The 11,563-nt window shown below is 37.1% G+C and overlaps 1 long non-coding RNA gene across 1 annotated transcript; it reads right to left on the bottom strand.

The window, feature by feature from the left end:
• Positions 1 to 3,038: 3,038 nt before the first annotated feature.
• Positions 3,039 to 9,021, bottom strand: LOC132121973 (uncharacterized). The gene is made up of 2 exons (XR_009426336.1): positions 8,809 to 9,021; positions 3,039 to 3,963 (listed from the first exon to the last, which is right to left on the bottom strand). It is a non-coding gene; the product is annotated as an uncharacterized LOC132121973 (long non-coding RNA).
• Positions 9,022 to 11,563: the final 2,542 nt, after the last annotated feature.

Here is an 11,563-nt window from a genome sequence, read left to right as displayed (position 1 = left end):
TTAGGAGACAAGGTTAATCTATAAAAAAGTTAATAAATACAACAACAGCCTTACTTCATAACATGCGGCCTTGTATGATTCTTCTTGTCTGCAGGGTACAAATATGGGAAGGTTATGATGTAACTTCAGTTCATGCTTTGGGTCAAGAACAAATTGCAACACTTAATATTTTAACTGTATATTCAGGCTGGGTGAAAAAAAATGCAGCTTCACATTTCTGTGTAATGAATCTTACATTATTAATGGCATGAATGGTGAATATACTTAAACTCTCACATGACTGTCTAAGCAATGAGGCTTCCTTGACAGTTCATTAATGTGGTTATTGAACTGGGATATTGCAGACAACGTTATGTACCTTTCTGTCCCAAACATGTCCAATGAATGTTTGAACAACCCAGAGGGACCCGATTCTCCTGCCAAAACCTACTCAAATCCACCCGAGAGATTTCCCTAATACTTTAAATGCAGGACTGTAGTGGAAGTCTAACTTCTACCACAGACGTAATACACTTTGCAAACTTGGCACACAATGGCGCAAAGCCGAGAGCCGAGGTGCTCGCCGGCAGAACCGCAATTCATGCTGAGTTTTAACCTAACCTTGCTTTATTAGCTTATTTGATTCGCCATTCTTCTTTTAGTTGATTCAATACATTGCCTATTTGCATAAAACTGGCCGGTAAGATTATCTTCACTTATTCGATCTATCCTAAGAGTCACCTTGTTCTGGATCTTCTACGAATAATGAGATTTTAAATTGGAAGACACTCACACAGAGAGGGAGCCATTTACAGTTAATTCATCTCATTGAGGTACATTGCTTAGAGGTATTGGAAGGTTTAGATTTTCATTCAAGCATCATATTTAACAACGGCTGCCTCCTCCACTTCACTCGTATTCAAATTTAAACGGCTTGAATTTGACTGATCCAATATTGCGTTTGACTGTTGTTATTTTCCTTAAAGCAAATATTTTGGCAAAATTCCTTTCGTGCGAGAAAATTACGTGGTGGCGGGGGGGAGAAGAGGATGAGAGGGAGAGAGAAAGCATGTGTCTTTTTGTCTGCATTTTTTGTGGATTTATTCATTTTCTTTCACTGGCATCTGGGAAACACACCTCAACATGTCCTCTGGGTCATTCTACGAAACAGTGGCCTTCCCAGTTTGATAAGGTGGTTTTAACTAAATTTGGAAGGATTAAAAAATTCCATCAATAATGTGCATAGTAATGCCTTTAAAAAGATGACAAGGATGACTTTAACACCACATTGTAATTTGACATTACAAGCTTTTTGTCTTTTTTAACAAAAAAAAAAAACACGAATTGTATTAATGGCAAAATGTATGTAATGTATGTATGAAGATGTAATAATATATGTTACCATCTTTTAATAACAATAATAATAAAAATTAACTACACACTATAGCTTTAAATTGCATAGCTTTTTTTCTATTATTGCATACTGGCTAAGAGAGTAAAAGGCACTGGAAATATAGAGCTTGGAACAGATTAAAAAGAATAATAAGTTTGCCTTGTTTTGTATTTTAAAGTGTCATTTTAAAACTGCAAAAAGAAGTATTTAACATGTAAACTGAAAAAAAAGAATTGTAAAAATGTTCACAAAAATTGCTCGTAAATTTCACAATTAATTACGAAAAATGGAAAGCAACACATTCAATTAAATGTGTAATTTTCAAGTTGAAAGATTGGAATAATATTTTCTTGTAAAATGTATTCCACTGATACTTGTTTTATATTCTTTATTATTATTATTATTATTATTATTATTATTGACACTCACTTACTAAAGGGTTAGGGAACATTTTAGGGTTTGGTTTTAGGTTATGTGCTTAATTGTCAGTTATTAAAGGTGCAGTGTGTAATTTTTAGCAGCATCTAGTGGTGAGGTTGCGAATCGCAACCAACGGCTCAGTCCCCCGCTCACCCCTCCCTTTAGAGAAGCTATGGTGGCCGACACAGGTAAAGATGTCATCTTAAAGACAGCAGAGAGCAATGAGATTTCTTTTCACAGGTAAATCAAGGAATTATATTTACTTAATTATTCAATAAATCAATGTTGTTGCGAATGTTAACGTACTTGTTCATCATTGTGTCAGTGTTTTATTTGCAAAAACAACAAAGTGATGAAACACGCTCAGTAGAGCAGTTTGTCCGTTTAGGGCTACTGTAGAAACATTGTGGCGACTTCTGTGTAAAGAAACCCGCGGTGTATGTAGATAGAAATTGCTCAATCAAAGGTAATAAAAACACAACGGTTCATTAAGAAAGGTCTTTATACACCTCTGAAAACAGTTTATATATTATATTGCATTTCTGTAAATAGATCGTTGTAAATATTACACATTGCACCTTTAAGTGTTACATAAAATAAAAGTAAAACATTATTGGATTTTTTTGCCAAAATGTTTAGAAATATTTCCATTAAAAAATAATAATAATAATCAGCTCTTCAAGACTTAAATAATTTTGTAGGAATGTTTACACGACAAACACAAACAGCAGCTGTTCTTCTGAGCGAGCCCTCACATGTGACGTCCATCACACACACAGCATCTGAAGACTACAGCTCAGCGATGCGGAACCAGCAAGTTTCGATGCCTACATACAAAGCGTATGTATCACCCTCCCTCAAGCATGTTTGCAAATGTGTGTGCGAGAACGTGCACGAGCGGAGGTGAAGTTAATTGGCTTTTTATGACTTCAATTATATAACATTATGAACATACAGGCTTAGCAGCTCGTATGTGGCCTCTATTAACAATGTCTTTTGGATTAGCGACTGGGCTTAAGGTTTCTGGCACTGAGCTGTAGCTCATCATAGATTTTAGGGGCACCTGGTGAAATATTCCTCGAGACCGTAATCCTGAAAGAGCGATTGCAAACTTGACCCCTCCAGATAGAAATCTCCAAGCCTGACGGCATTACAAGGAGACGTGCGCCGTATAACATAGCGCTCGCAATGCCGTCGTTAACCTCACACGAAATACTGTTTCTGAGCAAAAAAAAAACACAGTCTATCTTCATCACGGCGTTAGTTTATTCTTTAAGAGCAAATGGTGTGGAAGCAAACAAGCATGTGCCTGTCCTGAAGCGCAGCTCCTGAGGTGTTAACTAATCTCCAGTGACCAGTCTGTATGCTGCCTTCACTAATTGCTCCCTGTATTTCAGTCTGGTGTGAGAGCAACCATTGTAGCGAGCGCCCGGCTGGCCCCCAGAGGTCTCACACCTTCATTATCACTCTTTATTGCAAAACCTTCCATGGGCACTCAGCACCAAACAGCCTGTGCGATAAAAATAGAGCCTTCCCCTCCTCTCCTTTTGGTGGTTTCAGTTTTAATTACCAACACAGCGCCCGAGCCCGAGTCCTCAGCAGGCTGGGCTTTTTGTTCACTAATTAAAGCGAGGAGGGAGTTTATTGAAGGGACCCCAACTATGTGCTCTCATCTATTATTAAGAGGGCAGGACAAATCATTTTCAAATTTAAACGCTGAAACCTGTCCAGGGACGTACTGGGGTTCGGAGAGGGGGTGGAAAGCGGCGAAATAGAGAAGAAAGCCAGCTTTTGTCTTGCTGAGGGTGCGCTTTGGCACCTATCACGCATTATGACGCTCCTGTCAGGTACAGTCTGGCAGAGACTGCGTTCCCACCATTTCGGAGCCTGCCATCTGTCTACTACGTCACCTCATTGACGCTTTCTGGGTCAAACCGCGTAGCATCTCTGCTAAACTCACTAGCAACCATCCACAGCTTGGATCCCACCCTGATTTAATTGGTGTACCCCCTATGTGTGTTTTGGCTAAACAGAGGACATAAATAAGCAAACAGCAGGCAGGTAATAAGAGGCTGGGACGGAAGATGAGATTGATGTGGGGAACTTCCTCTCTGACCTGACTTGGTCCAGCATCTGCTCCTGTACAGGGTAAACTGGTCCGAATTTGACAGCTGTACAGAAAAAAAAAAAACAATAGACAGGTGGAAAGTGAATAGCTTGAAAACCTAACATACTCTCATAATTATGATAGAATCACAAAAAGCGAGTCATCACGTACAGTATCCGATGTTTTTCTGAGGCCGACCAGCAACATGCGTTTGATGTAATGGAGTTTGTATAGGCTTATTCAAATTAGTCCGGTTTGGTTGCTGTAGGTTGACGGGGTGCAGTGGATAGCGAAGAGAGGATAATGAATTTAGCTTGGCTGCGGAGTCTGTGAAACTTCCAGCGACCTAACAAGCACTACGCACTCTTTCAGCAATTAGTCACTGTCAAATAGGGGCAAATGTAGCACTCTCTACATGCTTGTTAGGTAAAAATCTACACAGAGGTCAGTGACACTAAGGAAAATACAGCGTTACCCACCGATTCACTGGGGGAACAATGCTATTTCTTAAAGTCTAAAGGCTCTGGTTTTCTTTTACGGCAAATTAACCAATACTCTTTAAAATAAGAAGATTTTTGCAGCAATGGTATTGGGGAAAAAAAAGCATTTTTTGGTTTCCCAAATAACCTTTCAGTGAACAGTTCTTAAAAGAACCATTTCTTTCTTAGAGTGAAGAATGTTTTAACAATCTAAAGAACCCTTTCACACTATAAAGAACCTTTTTAGGTTCCATGGATGGTAAAAGTTCTTCATGGAACTGTCAGTTATTATTAAGAGTGAATGTAGAAATTTAGCTCAGAACTCATAGATTACATCCCTCTGGAATCATGGGAAGAATGAGGAAAGGGCATTCTGAAATAATTAAAACGATTACTTCACCTCAATATTTATGCTTTTGCAGCCAAGAAAAGTATTTTAAACTGGGCGAGATATTGCATTTTAAAAGTTCGCTTGGCTATCTCTTGGCTTTGTTCTACAAAGGCAACGGTATGATGCGGCGTCTTACAAATTATCTACATCTTGCATTTAATATAGTTCATCGTTGTGACCCTTTAAGAACAGGCACTTTTAAAGCCTTTGCCTTGCGTCTGTTCTGAAAATCAAACACTTCACAAGTACACCAGTCCAAAATAAATGTCACCGTCTCTTGCAATGCAGCTCTGCTCACTTTGAAATATAGATTTTTCAATTACCTACAGAGAACCTAGATTTTGGTATCAGACAACCCATCAAGCGCTCATTCACACAAGTGATTTTTATCTTTGTTTGTTGTTGTTGTTATGAGTGAGCTATAATCTCTATCGAACTGACCTTCATATATGCTGAATATCTGCAAAAAAACAACAACAATATAATAATTTTCTATTCAAAAATATGAGCAATTTAAATCTAAAATAAAATGCGTCCAAGAGTGGCATTTTAAAACTTTCATGCATTGGGTTTTTCATCCAACTAAACTGAAAAATTAAAACTACATAATAATAATAATAATATAAAAAATGCAATATGAGTAATGCAATAAATTAAATGTTAAGTTCAGAAGTAGAAAAACTTTTCTTGTGAAAAACATTTGTCTTATTTACAAGTTCTGGGAAATGTTTTTTTTTTTTTCTTCAGCGTAACACACGGTGACATCACATTTTCATTGTGTAAAATTGTTTAATTTCAGGATATGCATTTAAAAAGGTACATTTCTCCCTTGGATGGATTTTTCCAATATATAGAAGGACGGATATATAGGTCAGAGACCCTAACGCCTTATCAGAAATTCACCATTGCCTGGTTATTAAGGACAGCTTAGGTGGAGAAGGCTGAAGTACCACAAGGGGTTAAGGTGAATTGATTGCCTGTGGACATGTTAAACATGACCCTGTCAGGCCTGCACTCCACTCCTAAAATGCGCCAACCTGTACACCTCGCTCCAAGTAATCAGCTGTAGAAAGGGTTTAATAAAATTCGGAGAGCCCGAGAACTGGCCCCAGGGGGTGTTTTCTACCAACTTGAAAATAATCAAAACCTGCGGCAAGAGACATTTGCGGCGTGTTATCGCAGAGAGCATAGTAAATGCCTCACCATATCAGAGCCCTTTAAAAATATAAATAAAATTGCCGCATGGCCACATCATACTAAAGCTGCTTGAAACACATGAACTCGGAGCGGACGGGACAGGACAGGACAGGACGGGAGCACAACAATGGTGCGGGGTGTCGGGTAAATGTTCATAGACACATTCATAGGCACCAGCTTGCGGCACAGGGGCAATGAGAGGATAATTACGGGGGTAACTTGGGCTCAATCTGTCTGTGTGCCCCCTCTCCCTTGAAGGGGTGTTTCCCTTGATTAGCCCAACTCGGGGTGCAGCCCCCTCTGCGGATGGCAGATTGAAGTTCATCACGGGGGTCTCAGCTGCCAGTGTGTAGCGATGAATTGCCTGCTGTAAGAAGGTGTTGACAGGAGCAGCTGGACATCAGCTAGTGATGAAAAGAAAGGGAAATTCATTGAGACCCGAGACAGAACGGTCTGCTGGGGAGAGAGGGGCCTCGGAGAGAGAATCTGGCATCTGCTGGACGATAACTGAACTGCAACCTGTCCTGAAGGAGTCAGGACAGGGAATCTGGGAGGCAGCATTATGTCATCAAAAAACAAAACAACAACTAAATAATAGGTTGTTGTTGTTATTTTTCTAAATATCTAAAACTCACTTTTCATCTTCTCATTAATGTAATAATTTTAGTTTAATGTGAATTTAATAATAATAATAATTTGTACAACAACCACAATAATAATAGAAGAAATAATAATACATGCCTATAATAATGGCAGCAATAAGGTAAAAAATAGGTCATTAAAATATGCGGTAATAATACTACTAATAATAATACTAACTTGTATTATGTGAGTTTTACATACTAGTGAGTATATATTTTGACATGAATTGTTTTAATAATAATAACAATAATACAAAACTCACTTTTATTTTGTTATAATAATAATAATAATAATATACAAGTTTTAAATATTTTGAAAAAGTAAATAAACTGTTATTTACAACTATTGTTGATAATAAAAATCAAATTTTATTATTACTACTACTACTACTAATAATGATGATGTTGTTGTAATACATTTAACAATTGAATTAATACAGTATTATTATGTAGTTCATTTAAAATATTTTGTTAATTAGAATATAAATTCTAAATTCTATCTAAAATAATTTATTACTTTTTTTATGTTTCAAAACAAAACACAAAAACTTACATTGGTTGTACATATAGTATGTATATTTGTATTATAAAAATGTGTTAAAACGAATTAAATATCCTCATAATTCCTGCAGGCTTAATAGTGGAAAATCTCATGTGGTTCCACTCGCCCACCACAAAACTGTCAGAATGTCAACAAAGTTATCATGCAAATTGTGTGTGAAAAATAATGACTAATGTCTCAAACCGAAGCTGCTCACATGTGAGTAAATAGTAAAAACAAACAGCCCGGCTAGTTGTGATTCCCAGTGTAAATGAGGGATGATGGTGAGTGTGCTGGCAAACCGAACCTCAGCCTCTGCCAGTGCCCTGGGGTTACACTTGGCTCTATTGGTGTGATTTCACTATCCTTAGCATTAATGAACTGCCTACCCGTGCAAATGAGCTTTTAATGGGTGTTACTCTGCTAGTGCAGTCCTGCCTTGCACAAAAGGCGTTTTACGGGCCGACACCACCCTCCCAATTTCGCTCCAATAAGTAATTGTGGGTTGCAATCACACCGGCACTCCAATAAAGTGCTAAACAAGGTCACTGCTGATCTCACTGGAATAAGATACCCTATTTGGTCTTTCCAAAAGATGCGGCCTATATTCTCCCAAAAGATTTTGGATTGCTTTACAGTGCAAAGCAAGACAAATGTAATGTCATGGAAACACTGGATCATTCATACAGATGAGGATTTGAAACAATACTGCATATTTTACATAAAATGTTAATCAGCTTTCATGATTTTCCATGCACAGAAGTACCGCATTAATAAAAATCATAATGATTAGTACAGAAGAATAAGAATAAGCATAAGAATACAACTTTTTTTTGAGGCACTTGACAAATTTCTATGTCCCCCATGTTTTCTTAACTTCACATTGAAACAATGGGTGCATGCATATGTCTAAAGTAGCAATTTTGAGTATTAGTAATATAATTTATTGTGATTATGTTCCATGTTGCGCTATCATGGAATAACTGGCTCATTTCTACAGTTCAGTGGATTTTATGTTGCAACTAAACAATACTGCATATTTTACATAATTCCATCCAATTTCAGGATTTTCCATGCAGAGAAGCCATTAATATTAAATTATTAAATTATATATTATTATTATTAAACCCCATTAATAATAATAATAATAAAAAGAATAGTTCCTAATAATAAAAATAATACAATAATTTTATTTTGAGAAAGTTTGAGTATTAGTGAATTTAAAATAGAATTTATAGTGATAATTTATTTTCTTAATTTGCACATCATGGAATAACTGGCCTTTCCATTCAATTAATTTAAAACCATTAAATGTCAGTCCACCGTTACCTGTTGGTGCTACTTGTCTTTTAAAATCTAAATCAGTGACATCATTTCCTCTGAGAGAAAGCAACTTCAAGAACAAAGTTTAAGTCTTACAAAAGTTGATCCAATAGCGTAAAACGTAACCTATTTCCACCTAATTTATACTGAACATGATGCTGATTATTAGCTAGTAATGGTCTGCGTCAGCTCAAAACATTAATCTGTTGCACATGGCAAAGTTTATTAGGTTGAGCTTGAGGCCTGATCTTGACCAGTGTGCTTTCTGATAGACAGACATTTTTTTTCCTCTGATAAGTTTAGAAAATAATTTAATTTGGACCTTTTTTCAACAAACCTGCCCAGTAAAGAATCTAGCAACTGTAGGAATGACCCGGCTGTATTAGTGGGCGTCTGTGGCTTTGATGGCTGTTGTTCAAGCAATATTGCGTGTTGTGGTGGCCACCACAGACGTGATGAAAGCCCCTCTGTTCATGGCCATGTTTGCTGTGATGGCTTCACAGCGACGTTAAGGAAGTCTCACAGCCTCGCTGACACCCGCTACTGCTTAATTAGCCAGAATCAGCCCAGCCCTGTAGGAGAACGAGAGAGACCGACTAATGATTAATGATGAAACTCCATCTGAGTACAACCGCTGATACAACACTACATGTCACATGGTGCTCAGCGTGTACGTCCACGTGTAGTACGCTGAGGATTACTACACTTTGATGTTGCTTCCTATTTCAGTGCATTAAGCTTCTAATGGTGGCTCTGCTATATGAAACCTCTTCGAAAACTCTGAGTGTACTGGTAAATCAATTGGTCTATCGATTCACGGCTAATTAAGGCAGGATAAATGGTTGAAGTACACAAATATTGGTCCACTGATGAGCCAATAGACTGCAGGGGGCATAAATCTAGTGATAGATGGAGAGGTGTCAGACAGGCGTTTCAAGACTTGTTTGTGCCTGCACAAAACTAAATGAAACACTGTATGAGGGCATCTGTCAGCTAAATGCTCTCATTGGCAATTTACTTGATCTTCCGGAACCTCACATAAGAGAGATTTATATTGCATAGTAAAATGAGACTTCTATACTAGTCAATTTAATTGTGTCCCTTTATTTGAGATCCATCGATACACTGCATATCATGATTGTTACATTTGTATAGAATTACTTTCAGCACAAAGCAGGTGATTACAGGTAGAGTGGGAAATGGGAGAGAATAAGCATCTGTTTCATTACTTTTGTGTATATTCTTTGTTATAGCATTAAAGGCATAGTTTATCCAAGAAAAAATCTATAAATAAAAACATTTAAAAATTATTATTTTAAAATAATCTCTTCCTGTGACGCAAAGCTGAATTTTCAACATCATTACACCAGCCTTCAGTCACAAAAAAATATTTTATGATCAGTGTTAAAAATGATTTGCAGCTTAGTGTGAGCTGTTTTTTTTTTTCAAATAGCAGGTTTTTCAAAGAGAAACTATTTGTAACATTCACAAAATAATTGACTTTGCTGTCATTTATGATCAATTTAATGCATCCTTATTGAATAAAAACATGGCAAAAAAAATTATTGTAATGATCCCAACAGTACTTCACGAGTAAATAATAAATAAATAAATACATTGATTTAGAAATAAATAAAATAATAATAATAATAATAAAACTTGTTATAGTGGATTAGATGACAGTATTTGAAACAAGTGTTCACATTTGCAGAGATTAAAAACAAAATCTGTACAATTCCACTACATCAGAAATATATTTGTACATTACATTTTACTATTAAATAGTGAACTATATTCCACAGTTTTATTATTTGTATGATAATACAGATAATAAAAGTGACCACTTCAGATATATAAAATCATAATTGACACAGTGACTAGATATTGTGACAAAATTACATTTTTGGCCAAAAAAAAACCCCGAATTCTGTATATTTAGTGAACCTGGAGTGATTAAACATTAAACAACTACTTCTTTAATGCTAGGATGCTTTCAGCATGTTAATAATAGGTTTCAGTGTCTATGTAAATATTAAAAAGAAAAATAAATAATAAAAAATAAGTACTAATTACAACCATTATAAATGAGATCGCTCACTAAGAAAATTGTTTTATGTTTGTTTGATGGGTCTCTGAACATGTAGTAATTCCGCATGAAGGATGTTTAAAAAGTCAGACTTTTTTTTTTTAATCAGTTGTTATAAGACCACAAGATTATTTTTCAAAATGGCTTTGGGGTCTCTGATACACCCCACCCCTCCCCCCAAATTTAGGGTAAGTGCTGTCCATTTTACTCCACAGCTTTTGACACTTGCCTTATTTTCTTTTACGTCTTTTTTCTCTCTCTCAAGTGCCCTATTTTGCCATTAGACAGCGTTCCGGTCACACATCATCAAACTCTAATTAGTTTCAGCTGACAGGGTGTGTCCTTCAGGTCAAAGGTCAGGACCGGTTGTAGGGGGATGATGGTGAGTGGAAGGGTCGTGGCAGAGCTCAGGGATCAGAATCCTCATTACAGCGATCTGTTTGCCCTCAACTGAGCGCAGACATCCACTATGTCTCCCACAGCCCCGTGCTTGTCATACACACAGAGCTTTCCCAGAGATCTTCTCTTTCATCGCTGCTTGTTCGCCCGTTCTTTATTCCCGATGCCCCCAGTGCTAATGTCAAAACAACAGTTGATGTTATTTCTCCAGGGGTGAGGGTGCTCCGCTGCGCCCTCTGCAGGCCGGCCGCAGAAGAGCGGATGAACACCACATGGCCCTGACACGCAGCTGAGTCATTAACCCAGAAAACACACCATTTGCCGGGATTGTCAGAACAGATGTTTCAGAACTATTTCCCCGAAAGCTTAAAATCTGGAATACGTCTTAAATTAATAACCACCCCTCCGCCCTTCAGTTCCTCAGTCAATGCTAAGTGCCCTTGTTGACTCAATTGGATTAGCTCTAATATGTAAACACAGGAGGTAAAAGAGTAATCCTCCAGTGAAAGCAAAAAAAAAAAAAAAAAAACAGGAGATAAATAAATCTAAATGGCACGTTCTCTACTTTATAACAATAAACATGAGATGAACGTAGAATTGACTGAAC

Source organism: Carassius carassius, chromosome 1 (assembly GCF_963082965.1).
Source record: "Carassius carassius chromosome 1, fCarCar2.1, whole genome shotgun sequence".
Lineage (NCBI taxonomy): Eukaryota > Metazoa > Chordata > Actinopteri > Cypriniformes > Cyprinidae > Carassius > Carassius carassius.
Note: the sequence above shows the minus strand (reverse complement) of the source record. Positions and strands in the feature narration are given on the sequence as shown.